Source organism: Anguilla rostrata, chromosome 15, assembly GCF_018555375.3.
Source record: "Anguilla rostrata isolate EN2019 chromosome 15, ASM1855537v3, whole genome shotgun sequence".
Taxonomy (NCBI): domain Eukaryota; kingdom Metazoa; phylum Chordata; class Actinopteri; order Anguilliformes; family Anguillidae; genus Anguilla; species Anguilla rostrata.
The window spans coordinates 27,214,080-27,227,061 of NC_057947.1; positions in this window are offsets into that span (position 1 = coordinate 27,214,080).

Genomic DNA, 12,982 nt, shown 5'->3' on the forward strand with positions numbered 1-12,982 from the left:
CCAAGGCCAGAATTATGGAATAGAAGCATCACCTTAACCCACCAATCTAACGCCAGGGACTCGCAGTGGGCTAACGTTACATTATCACTGTGACAATGCGCGCATCACAGGTTTGCTACAAGCTTGCTATGAACACTGTTGAGATTGGGCACAATTGTGCTAAAATCATACAATGACTTAACATGCTGATCTTGTCACGGGTGGTTGCACGTTACGTCCTGCCGAAACATTATCATTTGGCTCGGTAGCGTGCCAGCAGCCATTGCTCGAAAAGAAATTGAGAGAGCTGAGAGAGGAGGGGAAAAAAAGACAAAATGACAACAGGACACAAGCAGCAAGGCAAAACATAAGAATGGAAAGAAGGAAAATACGAGGAGCTTGCTGAGCTGGGCTGAGGACTGGAGCATTTATTTGATTCATCTGCAGAAACTTTCAACACAACAGACAGCAGACTCGGGGGTAAGAGGGAAGACAGAGCCAAAGACGGCTTTGTAGAAAAAATAAGTGATTTTACATGTGTCAGAATGACGTTCTGGGCACTGTTTCACAAAGCAGGATTGCTGATTTGGCTGGGCAAAACCCAGAACCTTCCCAAATCTGGAACATGGACTGAAGTAAAAAGAGCTTTTCTGGGTTACACTTACAGGAAGCACAATTATCCAGCTAACTCCGTAATCCAGCTTTGTGAACTACCCCCATGTTCTGTATCAGCCCAGGCAATCTATCAAGAAAATAACATGGTACAGCTAATATCAATAATAGCTATATTCCACGATGGTAGCGCTACTTCCAGATTTTAAAAATAGGAGGTATATACAATCTTTAAATATTTGGTAGTAGCCCGTGTTTACAGTGTGAGGTAAATTCCCTGCTTGTAGTCAGAAACTATTCTGTATTATAGATTTAACACAAATACCACAGCATTCATGTACATGTGCTCTTTACTTTTTTATTTGAAAGTAACTCAAGGTTAATCATTCTGTATCTTTCTGAGTTTAATTAAAATGATATTGGGTTATAATCTCAAGGATGAAACTACCAGGTAATGAAGACAATTTTCCAGAAAAAGAAAGAGGGAAATTGCCTTCAAAAACACATTGATTTTAATTTTTAAAACCACCCATAGGGCATTTTTTTAAAATATGAACTTACGCAAAGAAATAAAAAAGAACGACTTGAACATTTGGGCCACAAGTGTACAGGGTGCCTCTGGACCTCATTAAAATTGATCCATTTTAAGTGAGTGACCTAGAAGGGCTAATATTAATGAATTAAAAAAATATTCAGTGACATACAACCAATGGGACACTCTCCATCAAATCTAAGTGAAGACAGAGGGAACTACTAGATACTAAGGAAACTTCTGAAATGTGTTTTAGGGCAAAAAAAATAAAATGTCCCATCTATTGAGACACCTTTGAAAATTCCTTTGAAGCCATAATTCTTTTTCTGGCGGACTAAGTGACATCTTAAATGCATCCTTGTTCTTCGTAAAAAAAAAAGTTTAATCTCTGACAGCCCCAACAACATACTGCTAGACAGGGACAAACATATAATATCTGAACTTTTTTGAAGTATTAAATTTAAAGAAGTTTAATACAAAGATACTTGATCTTGATAGGCTCAATTTGATATCCTACCAGCAGGTAGGATTTCAAACATGACTAGCAAAGCTGGCCATGTTGTGCTGTGTCAGGGCATTTTTAATTTTTTCAGCTACAAGTATTATCAGCTACAATAATAAAAGCTTGGATGTAAGCAGTCAATGTGCTTTACAGCTCTCTAGCTGGGTAGCTATGTATGCAATCCCGATAGTTTGCAATTATATAAAAACATTACCATTTGAACAGGGCCCTTGATTATTGAACCAGCTCCTGGTTTTCCTCTGTGGCTTTCAACATGAACAGTGCCCCAGATGATTTGTGGACACCATGTTTGTTTCCTCACTAGTCCAGTGTGGGTCTGGGCAGGAGATGGGAAGAACCTTGTGTTATTCCTAGTCAGTTAGCCGTTCCACACAGAGCATGCGAAAAAAATCATTATTATTTTTTTTTATTATTATTTATTTATTTATTTTTTTAAATCATTGGAATATTTTTCCCTTAAAAACCTAATCAATGGTAGACCTTATGATAATAATATAAAATAACCAAAAATAGTATAATTGGGGACCTTTAAGGGTCATGTGCGAACATGACATTACACTAATTACAATTGTAATTAATATTACAAGTTTGGCTCTCCAACATTGCAAACAATCCTTTGATTCCATATTCATATACCCTTTGCAATGATAGCAGGTCCCTCAGATGCTGTCTGAGACTGCTGTGCTTCATGAATGTTAATTGTTCTATGAGTTGTGAGGGTCAAATTAAAGCAAGCTGCAGCTCCACTTTAAAACTACACTAAATCACCCGTAACTTTTTTAAATAATTAGCAGGAAAAGGTCGTAGACCCTTGCAAAATTACTTGCATTACTTACCATGGCATTAGATCAAAGCGGCAATCTTATTTTCCTGTAATTAGAGATTAAATTAATTGGTTAGCAAAGTACTTGCAAACTCTAGCAAGCACCTGGGTTGATAGTGAACCCAAATCTCCTTGGATCTGTATCTTTGGAAGTGCTTTCACAGTTAGAATTGCTGAGGGGAAATTAGTGTCATTTCTGACTCTATACTGACACTCGTACTGCATACATCTGGGAAAAGCCATAAATAATTTTTGAAACGTAAAACTATCAACCGCGAAATGTAGACCATGAACAAAAATGCGCTCATTTGCTAACAGGGTGTGGTTGGAAATTCTTAGGACATGGGTACATGGAAGCTTGATGTGTAAGTATGATGGACACAACACACATGCTTTTACCCCCAGTATGTTTTCTGCATTAGCATTTTCTAAGAAGGAAAACTAATCAAATTCATAGAGAAAATTCATGATTTTTAGCAGCCTCAGAACTAGGCCGCCCGAAAGACAAAATGAAAACTCTAGCTCTTGCATTTGAAAATAATATTTTTATTTTATTTTACCCAAGAGAGGTAAACAAGTCTCTTCGGAAGGTTCCTTTGGCTGTCTAACATGATGCTTGCCCAGATCTCCACTCCACGTCTAGCCTTCCAGTCTCTTCTGGTTCCTCTGTATGGGTGTACTGTATGATTGACTTGGCTGGTGGATACCAGGCAGTGCAGCCAAAATGGAGGGATGGGAATAGTTCATGCCATGCTCATGCAGACTGTGTTGTCCAGAGCCCCTGCTGAGGAATGAACTGTTGCCCTGCTCAGCCTGATGCAAGAGTGTGTGTGCACAGCAACCACGGCCAATGTGTACTGATCCAGGTTTACCTGCATGTTGCCTACTCATAATATACAGAGAAATCCCTTCCTTAGAAGTGGTGTTTAAGTGGTAGAGGAGCAAACTGATGATGGTGAAATATATACGGAAAATGCATACTAAAACAGTAAAACAAATAAGGGGGGTTGGACTTCCTTTAGCTGCTGTAACAGTCTCCAGTCTTCTGTGATGGGTTTCCAGTAGATTTTGGAATATGGGCCTATTTGGGCCAGTACAGTTGGCACTATGCATTCCGCCAAACCCAGATTCGTCCTTCAGACTGCCAGATTGTGAAGCGTGATTCATCACTCCAGAGAACGCATTTTCACTGCTCCAGAGTCCAATGGCGGTGTACTTTGCACCACTCCAGCCAATGCTTGGCATTGCACATGTTGATCCTAGGCGTGTGTATGGCTGCTTGGCAATGGGAACCCATTTCATGAAGATGAACAGTTCTTGTGTTGACATTGTATCCAGAGGTGGTTTTTAACTCTGCAGGGAGTGTTGCAAATACACTATATGACCAAAGGTTTCTGGATATCCCTTGGTCTGTGGCTGTTTTCTATGGTTTGTGGCAGTTCCCTTAGTTCCAGTGAAGGAAAATCTTAATGCTACAAAATACACCGATATTCTAGACTATTCTGTGCTTCCCCAACAGTTTGGGGAAGGCCCTTTAGTGTTTCACCATGACAATGGCCCCGGACACAGAGAGGTCCATATAGAAATGGTTTTGTTGAGAACAGAGAGAAAGAACTCGATTGGCATGGACAGAGCCCTGATCTTAATCCCATCCAACACCTTTGGGATCAATTGGAAAGCCAACTGTGAGCCAGGCCTAATTGCCCAACCAATGCCCGACCTCACTAATGCTCCTCTGGCTGAATAAAAACAAATTTCTGCAGCAATACTCCAACATCTAGTATAAAGCCTTCCAAGAACGGTGGAGGTTATTTTATCATCAAAGGGTGGACCAACTCCATATTAATGCCATAATTTTGAATAACCAGAGAGACATTGCTAGAACCTTAAATAAGAGAGAAGCACATTGATTTGTATTGCATATATTCTCCTCTGACACCAAATATCAAATCAATAACCCACCAGTATTGATGTTTTCTGCCCAATGTCATGTAATTGAAGAGGCTGCATAGAAAAGATTTAAAAATTGTTTGGCTTTAGCAACTGTAACATTATGGTCAGAGGATAGTATTTGTTCAATCTCAGACCAGGTAAAGAGAAAATAATGATACCATTACTATCTACACTATTCATTAACTGGAAAACTTGAACACAAAAAACCACACACACTAAAGGTCTTATACCCTCTGTACCCAATAATAAGCTGTCACACTTGAACATTGCTGATGCTGAACAATAAAGAAAACATTAAGAAAATATAACATCCAAAATGATTTATATTAATATTGGGCTCCACGTAACACTTCATTTTAATATTTTAATGAGTCAAACTAATTGCAACAGTGAGACAAAAAAAATAAAATAAATATATATATATATATATATATATATATACACAAAGATAGTCTTAGTGTATTATTGGAAAATTATACGGAAAAATGTGCTAACACAAGTCGGTTTAAGGTCCCAAGTTGTAATACACAGTCTCTCTGGATGATTAAAAAAAAGAAAAGACCAGTTGGCTGCAGGCTGCCTCGTTTGTCCAATGTGGACCTGTCATGCAATGTTAAAGCTTTTCAGCCGTGCACTGACACTGAGGGTAACTGAAGACTCGCCGACTGGCCTTCATCACAGGCTGTTGGCTTATGATTCTCACTCGCAAGGGAACACGCACTCTCTCGGCACCTCCCATCACAAGTCCGACTGAAGAGATTAAGTAACCTTGCAGAGGTGAGTCCCATAGCTGACTAGACAAATGTTCACTTGTGATAGACTGCGAGAAGAATAAGAGGAAAGAGGCAAATTTATTCATTGGAAAATGTAAAAAATAAAAATAAAAAAGATATAAATTACTAACCTGTGCTGATAAATGCCTAAATGACAAAAAAAAGTCTCATGAAATCTGATCTTTTGAAATCCAGTTGATAGTAGATTTGTGTTATCCATTTTTGCTTATTTGCAATTTGTATTTTTGCATCCAAGGGCATTTTTACACCTAACTTTTCCTTGCCGAGAATATCATTGCATAGGTTAACGAGATCATCACTTGCCTAAATATGGAGGAAGATGGTCAGTAGAGTCCTGCCAAAACAAAACCCTGAGCTAGGGAGTATTCTTTAACAAGAAGCTTTGGCAGTTAAAACAAATGTGACCTCTAAAAAAAAACGGTTTTAGCTCTAGATGCGAAGGATTAACATTTGTTGCTCATCAGTGTATTTTTAATTTATTTTTTGCTTACATTGATTTATTAAAGACAATTATTATTTTTTTTTACTGTTAGTGTTCATTACTGCATAAGAAAATACGAATGAAAGATAATAATATAATATAATTTTCTTTTTATATAAAGTAAAATATTTCTGAACACCCCAAGTTCGCCTTTTGATGGATACCCCCTAAAGGGACACTGGCATTTAGTTAGCTAGCAGGCTGTGCATGGAAAACTACATGGAAAACAACACTTGACAGTGGAATCAGCAGTATGATTAGAACAATTCACCCGTAGAGATGAACGGTAAAAACAATGTAAACGGTGTCCCGTAATGTCTGATATTGTGGCTATTTATGAAAAAATGTTTCTGTATTTCTGAAAACAAGGAACAGCCTATGCATTATGAATATATATTATGCGGGATAAAATCATATAAACATATGTGTGTACAGTATCTTTAACGATTTCAGATTTGCTTTCTTGACCAACTGCACTTCTGGGATGTACTGGTAATTTCGAAGAGTGCTGACAAGAATCAAAATGAAAAATAATAATTTTCAGAGAGAAATAAAAAGGCATCTTTCAAGGCTGCTGCTCTGTGATTGAAAAGTGTCCTTGAGCTCGCTGTGTTGGTAATGGCTGGTCAGAATCGTCTTTGGCACTGTGTAATGCCCGACCGTTCCGAGCACCTCATTCCTCTCCAGCGAGATGATGGGTGTTTTCTTCTCTTTAATCCAACCTGGAGCTCAGACAGTACCGCGGTCGAATGGCTGAATTCGTCTCTGTCACTTTCCCCAAAAAAAACCCAGGATGATCAAAGGTCAGCAAGCTGTCAGGAAATAATTCAATATGTCAACCTTTTAACGTATCTCCATCTACAATAGCCTGCATGACATCGCCACGCCAAAGGAATTTCACCTCATTCAGGGATGAAGACAATTTCATTCTGCTCACTACAGAGCAGCACCAACCCATTACATTTATTCCCTTTCCACCTCTAAATAGCCTGCAAGAGGCCATTTTTAAAATGATAAAATGATGAGATCTTTATATCATAATAGGAAAGAAATACTATCTGAAATTTATCTGAAAAGGGTGCTGCACCACTTTAACCCAACATGTGACAATCACAGTGTGCAAGGGCACACACACACACACATAAAAAAAAAACATGCAGTATGAAAAAGCATATACACACACTCACATGTGCACACACACACATAGTACTGACACATACAAAACCCTCCATAATGTTAGCGGCAAAGGCTTAAAAAAGGCAATCAAAAGCCTAGAATCAAGAAATAGGACTAGAAACTAAAAGCTCTCATACCTGCAACAAGGATGCAATTTAAATGCACCTGACTAATCAGAGAAACATTATGAAATGGATGGCTATTTATTAAAATTGCTGAAATTTCTACATGGTGAAACCAAAATGTGTAAAAAAAAAAAAAAAACACCCTGAGATTGTGCACTCCACATAGTACAGAGTACAAAGCCACATCAAGAAAAAAAAAGAAGAACAAAGTCCTTTTCCCAAACATTATGGAGGGCACACAGACAAGGACACAGAATCTGTATATGCATATATGCGCACATACACACACACACACACACACACACACACACACACACTACTCTATTTACACTTTTTCTGGCCCTGCATGAAGAGCCAGGGACGGCATATAATTATTTTCACAGCAGGGCTATCATACACGTGGAGGCTCCCTACAGTACGCACACATGGGACCGTGAGGATTTGGCAGCACAGCCAGGCAAGAATTGCTTCGCACACATGTCCCAGGGCAATCAAATACATATTTCAAAAGCCCATCATCATTTATGCCTGAATAGCATTTATTTTGTGGAGTTTTATTCATGACATTGTGAAATGAATTCAATTTTACCTCTGGATTTTTTGTTCTCATTGCTTGTAAATTGACAGTTTGATGAAATGTGTTTGTATCTGTTTAAGTTCCCTGCATTGCATCTTGGCAACGCAACACTTCCCCATGTCATCAGAAGGGTTAAAATCCCGTCAGTGCCAAAAAGCCAGAACCATACACTGTTTGGTGTGATGCAAGCCACATTTAGGCTTGAAGATCTGTATTTACAGATGCGTTCTCTTTGCTGTTGCTCTGCATTATTGTGTTATGATGTCAGTACAGATGGGCAAGCCTTTGGTTTGGCAAGATCAGGCAGGCACCAGAGTTTTCAAGGGCAACCGGTATTTGTTGTCCAGCTGGGAGAAAGTGACACAATACATTAACGCCACAATTCCTGTCCACTTTAGTGTTATCAAGATAGATGGTGTTATAAAAATATATTGTCTCTTATCAAGATATAAGGTGATATAAGGTTTTAAAAAATAGTTACTTCATAATTACATAATTAAAAATTGCAAGGTCATGTTTTTCATATAGAAGTTTTTTTTCATACAGTTTAAGCATAGTTGAAGGTGAATATTTGCACTTCATTTCAACCAGTGGAAAAGGCCATTTTTATCTCTGCTTTCATGTAATCAGGAAAGTAGAAGCTGATTTTTAAATTCAATTTAATCAAGGCAGTAGAAGGTGAATGTTCTATTAAGCACTGCGAGAAAGGGCAAGTTGTTCTCTGAAGAGAACGAAAATGCCCTTGTATTTTTTACTCAATAAACCATTTCACAAAGCAAAACAGAGGTAAAAAAAAAAGTTGGAAATATGTACGCTAAAAAAAATATTTACCTAACCAGAAAACGTTGTTTCATGGAGGTTGTAGCAGCTGGTATGTTATACACATACTTTTCCTTGCGTGACGAACATGTATATAGTGCGTAATAGTGTGCACTGTAGCTGGTGTAATATATGGATATACGGTGCTTTTTGTACCTCACATGATATAGGGATATATATTTGGTCTATATGATGTGTACATATTACCAGCGGTGTGAAACAGAGGTACATGATGCATATTGTGTTTTGTCATTTTTGATGTATCTGGTGAGATATTGAATGTTGTGGAATGCAGGGCTATTATTCGCCCATGCAAAATAGCTGTTTACTTGTAATTTTCCAGAACTGCGCTGACATGACGTTGATTTCCAATTGTTATGTGTGTACACCAAAACAAATGAAGCGTATCAGGTCTCCTCAGACCTCAAATTGGGAAAGGGGGCGGGGGGGGGATTCCATCAGTCTCCTCGCCTGCAAACGTTGAGTATGGATTCTGTGGGTCTTGATGCTATTGAAGGTGAAATGTGTGACTCCCTCTCCTACGCTGCCAGCTGAGAGAGCTGTCTGTAGCACCTGCCCTTGGGGAGGAGAACACTCAGCTTATGAATAAATTAGTTTGCATTAATATCATCCACACATCTGCAGGAACGCTAACTGGACATGTCAGAGTGCTGGCATGGCATAGGCAGAATGAAGGAGGAGGCAGGGAAACACAGTGATGTACACGGAATGATATCAGCTATCAAACTTATTTAACAAAATACAACTTTGCCAGACAAGATTCGCCCTAGTGTACCACGGCAAGAACTGACACTAAAATCAAAGAGAACCTCAATTCTTAGCGACAACCCACGAGCGTCATGCAGCCCCAATCAATCAATTTTCAATTCAATTTATTTCTACCATCCAGTAAGCGCTAACTCGTGCTTTTGACTGATTTCTAAAGATGTCTTTCGCACATACGCTCTCTCTTACTCATTCGTGCTCATGTGCGGCTACACGTGCTGTCGGCTTAAGTTGACAGCAACATGCCACGCAAATTAGGCTTGCACAAAACAGAATGCCTTTATGAGCCTGGTGAATTCAGCTTTGAAACAACACCGCAAAAATAAAATGGTCTTATGAGGACAAGTAGCATAAAACAGTCCATTGCATAACCAAATGGCTTATTTATAGTCCTGTCCTGTATATACAGTGAGCTCCATAATGTTTTGGACAAATACTTTTTTTTTTCTTGATTTGGCTCTGTACTCCACAATTTTACATGTGGTTAAAGTCCCAAGCTTTTATTGAAGGGCATTTAGTACACTGCGGTTTCTCCATGTAGAAATTACAGCGTATTTATACATAGAAATTACAGCGCACTACTACAACGCTGCACACATGCACACACACCCACACACACAAACACCATTTAGAGTAAATGAGTTAACAGATGCCTAACTGTATGTACTTGATCTGTGTGCTTGCATTACACTTTGAGGGTTGTGGAATAGGCCAGTTAAAGCAGAGTTATCCATTCCCTGAACTTGGACAGGGGGGAGCTGAGGCGGAGTCATCCATCTTGTGGTACCCTACTAGATCAAGACAGTGTGGATGATGAATGGGAGGACATACATTCGCTGTAGACTGGAACTATAATAATCTGTTTTAAGGGTTCTGCGGAGCACTTTGTTTGATTATATTGTTATTATATCACACACAATTTATTCTTGCTGTGCTTACACATAACCACTTCAGATTTTGCTCATGTGAAAGTTTTCAATATTATCACCACTGAGGTACATTAGGAAAGATTCAGATAGACGGATGATTCAGATTCAGATGAAGTCTGTTTCTTTGCATGCACGCAGTGTGTCACTTTAAGCTTATGACCATCACATATGTGACTGCTATCACCAAACACATGGACTCTGCACACATTCATGTGACCCCAACACCACCTCCACTGGACAGAAGTCACGGGGCCAGGGTCCATTATGAAATCTCATTTGTGATACATATTAGCAAACAGAGCTGAAAACAAGTTGAAAACCATAGTATTTTCTCCTGAGAGACAAAAAAAATGCTCATTCTAAAAATGAGGAAGGTACTAAAGTGCCATTTGCCAGGTGGGAGTTAAAGGGTTATAAATGTCTGTGCAGTGTAGTGAGCTGCACAGTGTTTGTTTATTGAAGGCGTTTTCTAGAAGTACTGTACTGTATGTTTTATCTGTGGTGCAGCGATCAAAAGGGCTGGAAATGTATACGCCCCGTCTATGTGCCAAAGAGAACTTCAAACTCATCTGTAAAACACATAAGTTGATAAAAAAAAGACATGGTCAAAAGAATTACATTTATGTAAATTACAACAATTCTACATTACTTGCCCATTTATTTTTTCTTTAGGAATTTCTTTAGGAGTTTGACTGTTTCTTCAGCACTCTTATTTGGAGTGTTTCCGTCTGCCTTGCTGTTCAGTGTTTTTGCCGTTCCGGTGGCAAAGTGGAGTTCTGCTGCTCCTTCAGGACATGCATGCAAAGCACAGATTCCTCAGGACATTCTGAGTTATGCGGCTCTGTTGGTTGGAAATCCAACACCCAATCAGAGACAATGGCAGAAACAGATGGTGAGTCATTACTGCTCATTATGAACTTTGCACCGGTCCTGTCACTGCCATTTTACCTCCATTTTCTACACCAAAATACACAATACGGGCTACGGAGCCAGCATAATGTTTACTCACTGTTATTGCTTGGACTGGAGCTCCTGTGAGGCAGACATATGCTCATTCTGAAAATAAGGAAGGTACTAAAGTGCTATTTGTCGGGAGGGACTTGGAGTTACAAGGGCAATATAAGTGTGCAGCAGCACAGTCATTTGCATATTGTTTGTAGATTAAAGGCATTTTCACAAAACGTGTTTTCTCTGCTGTGCAGGGGTCAAACGAGCTGAAAACGCACATGCCCCCGTCCACGCGCCACAGAGAATTTCAAACTCATCTGTCAAACATACAAGTTGATTTTTTTTAAAAAGCTGTTTTCTTTTTTTTCCCCCTCTGTTTTTATTCAGTTTCAGAGGTTTACAAGATTTACCGTTCGGCTGAAAGATGCTAAAGAAAATATGACTGAAAGATGATAAACAAAACTTGGCAGTGTTGTTGTATCGATAGCAAGTGTATTTTTGTGAAGCCACGATTATGCACACTGTCAATTTTATTAGCGTTAATTCTCTAATCTAAGTGCCCATTGACTCCTATTAATTTCTACATTTCCTCATAATTTGAGTTGGCTCAGCAGCCTAGGCTAGCCTCATTTATGATGGACTGGGGATGTGGTGTCTCCTTCTGGTGAGGAAAGCACTGCAGCAGACTCACAGTTGACTTTGCCCTACCAGTGCAATCCCCGTGTAACACCCTTCCTAAAAATAGGCTAAGGGGTCACTGTTGACAGAAAGCACTAGCTGTCCTGTGGTACTGTGTGGTCTGTATTTCGTGACGTGTTCACGGGCACAAGGGCACGTGGGTCGGAGGTGTTTACTTGTTTCAGCTGTATCGGCTTGCTCGGTGGTGAGACACCACTACTGTTCTGAAACAAAAAATGTGGCAGTGCAGCATTATGGTTTGGGAACTGGCCTGGCAAATCAAGAGGTTGCTGGGTTCATTCCTAGCTGAGGCACTGCATTCATACCCTTGAGGAAGGCACTCAATCTGAATTGCTTCTGTAAATATTGAGCTCTTTAACTGTATTGTATAACTGACTGTAAGTCGCTCTGTATACAAATGTCTGCTAAATGGGGTTTCAAAACCATTATTGTGTGTTAAATGTAGCACACTGTTGGGTTGAGAGGGAAAAAAATACACCCTTGTCTTGTAATAAAGAGGCAATCCAGTCAGGAAAACACTTCCAACTAGATCCAATTATAAGGGTCTTTATTTCTGCAGAAAGAGTACGCCTGCTGACAGTCAACAACGTACTAAAAAAGCATTATTTACAGCAATCCTTTCTACCCTGGCAGTTTCAAGGACAACCACCTCATTCGATGAGAAAGCAAAACTTGTTCTCATCCTCCCTTTTAGTAATGTTTCTTGATCCAAACCTGTAGGACTTGGAACTTTCTGGCCTGCAAGGTAAATATATATCTTACATGAAATATAATAACAATAATAATATTCGACACTTAGGGCAGTGCTGCTCTCCGGTAACGCTTATAAGTGATTTCACTGATATCTTCTCTCCCCTCCATCTATATAAAAAGTAAGCTATATGAGACAATCATACCTGCCCCTGACTGTGTTTTGATGTGATGTGTACTGTGTAAAACTATTCAACATCACCAGAAAGAACTGTTGATGAAACAAACCAAAGTTATTATGTTTAAAATGAAAATAAAAAAATAAAATAAACCATGGTTTACTGTATAAAAGCCATTAGCGCCATTTGACAGGTAAATGACTATATTCAGATTTTACTTTTTAATCCTTGTCTTGCACTGCCAGTTACACAATATAAGCTTCTATCCTACATTATGCGATGACAAGTAAATCTACATGCTTGCACGTTTCTCTCTCACTCTCTTTCGCACACACGCACACATGCGTTTATGCGCTA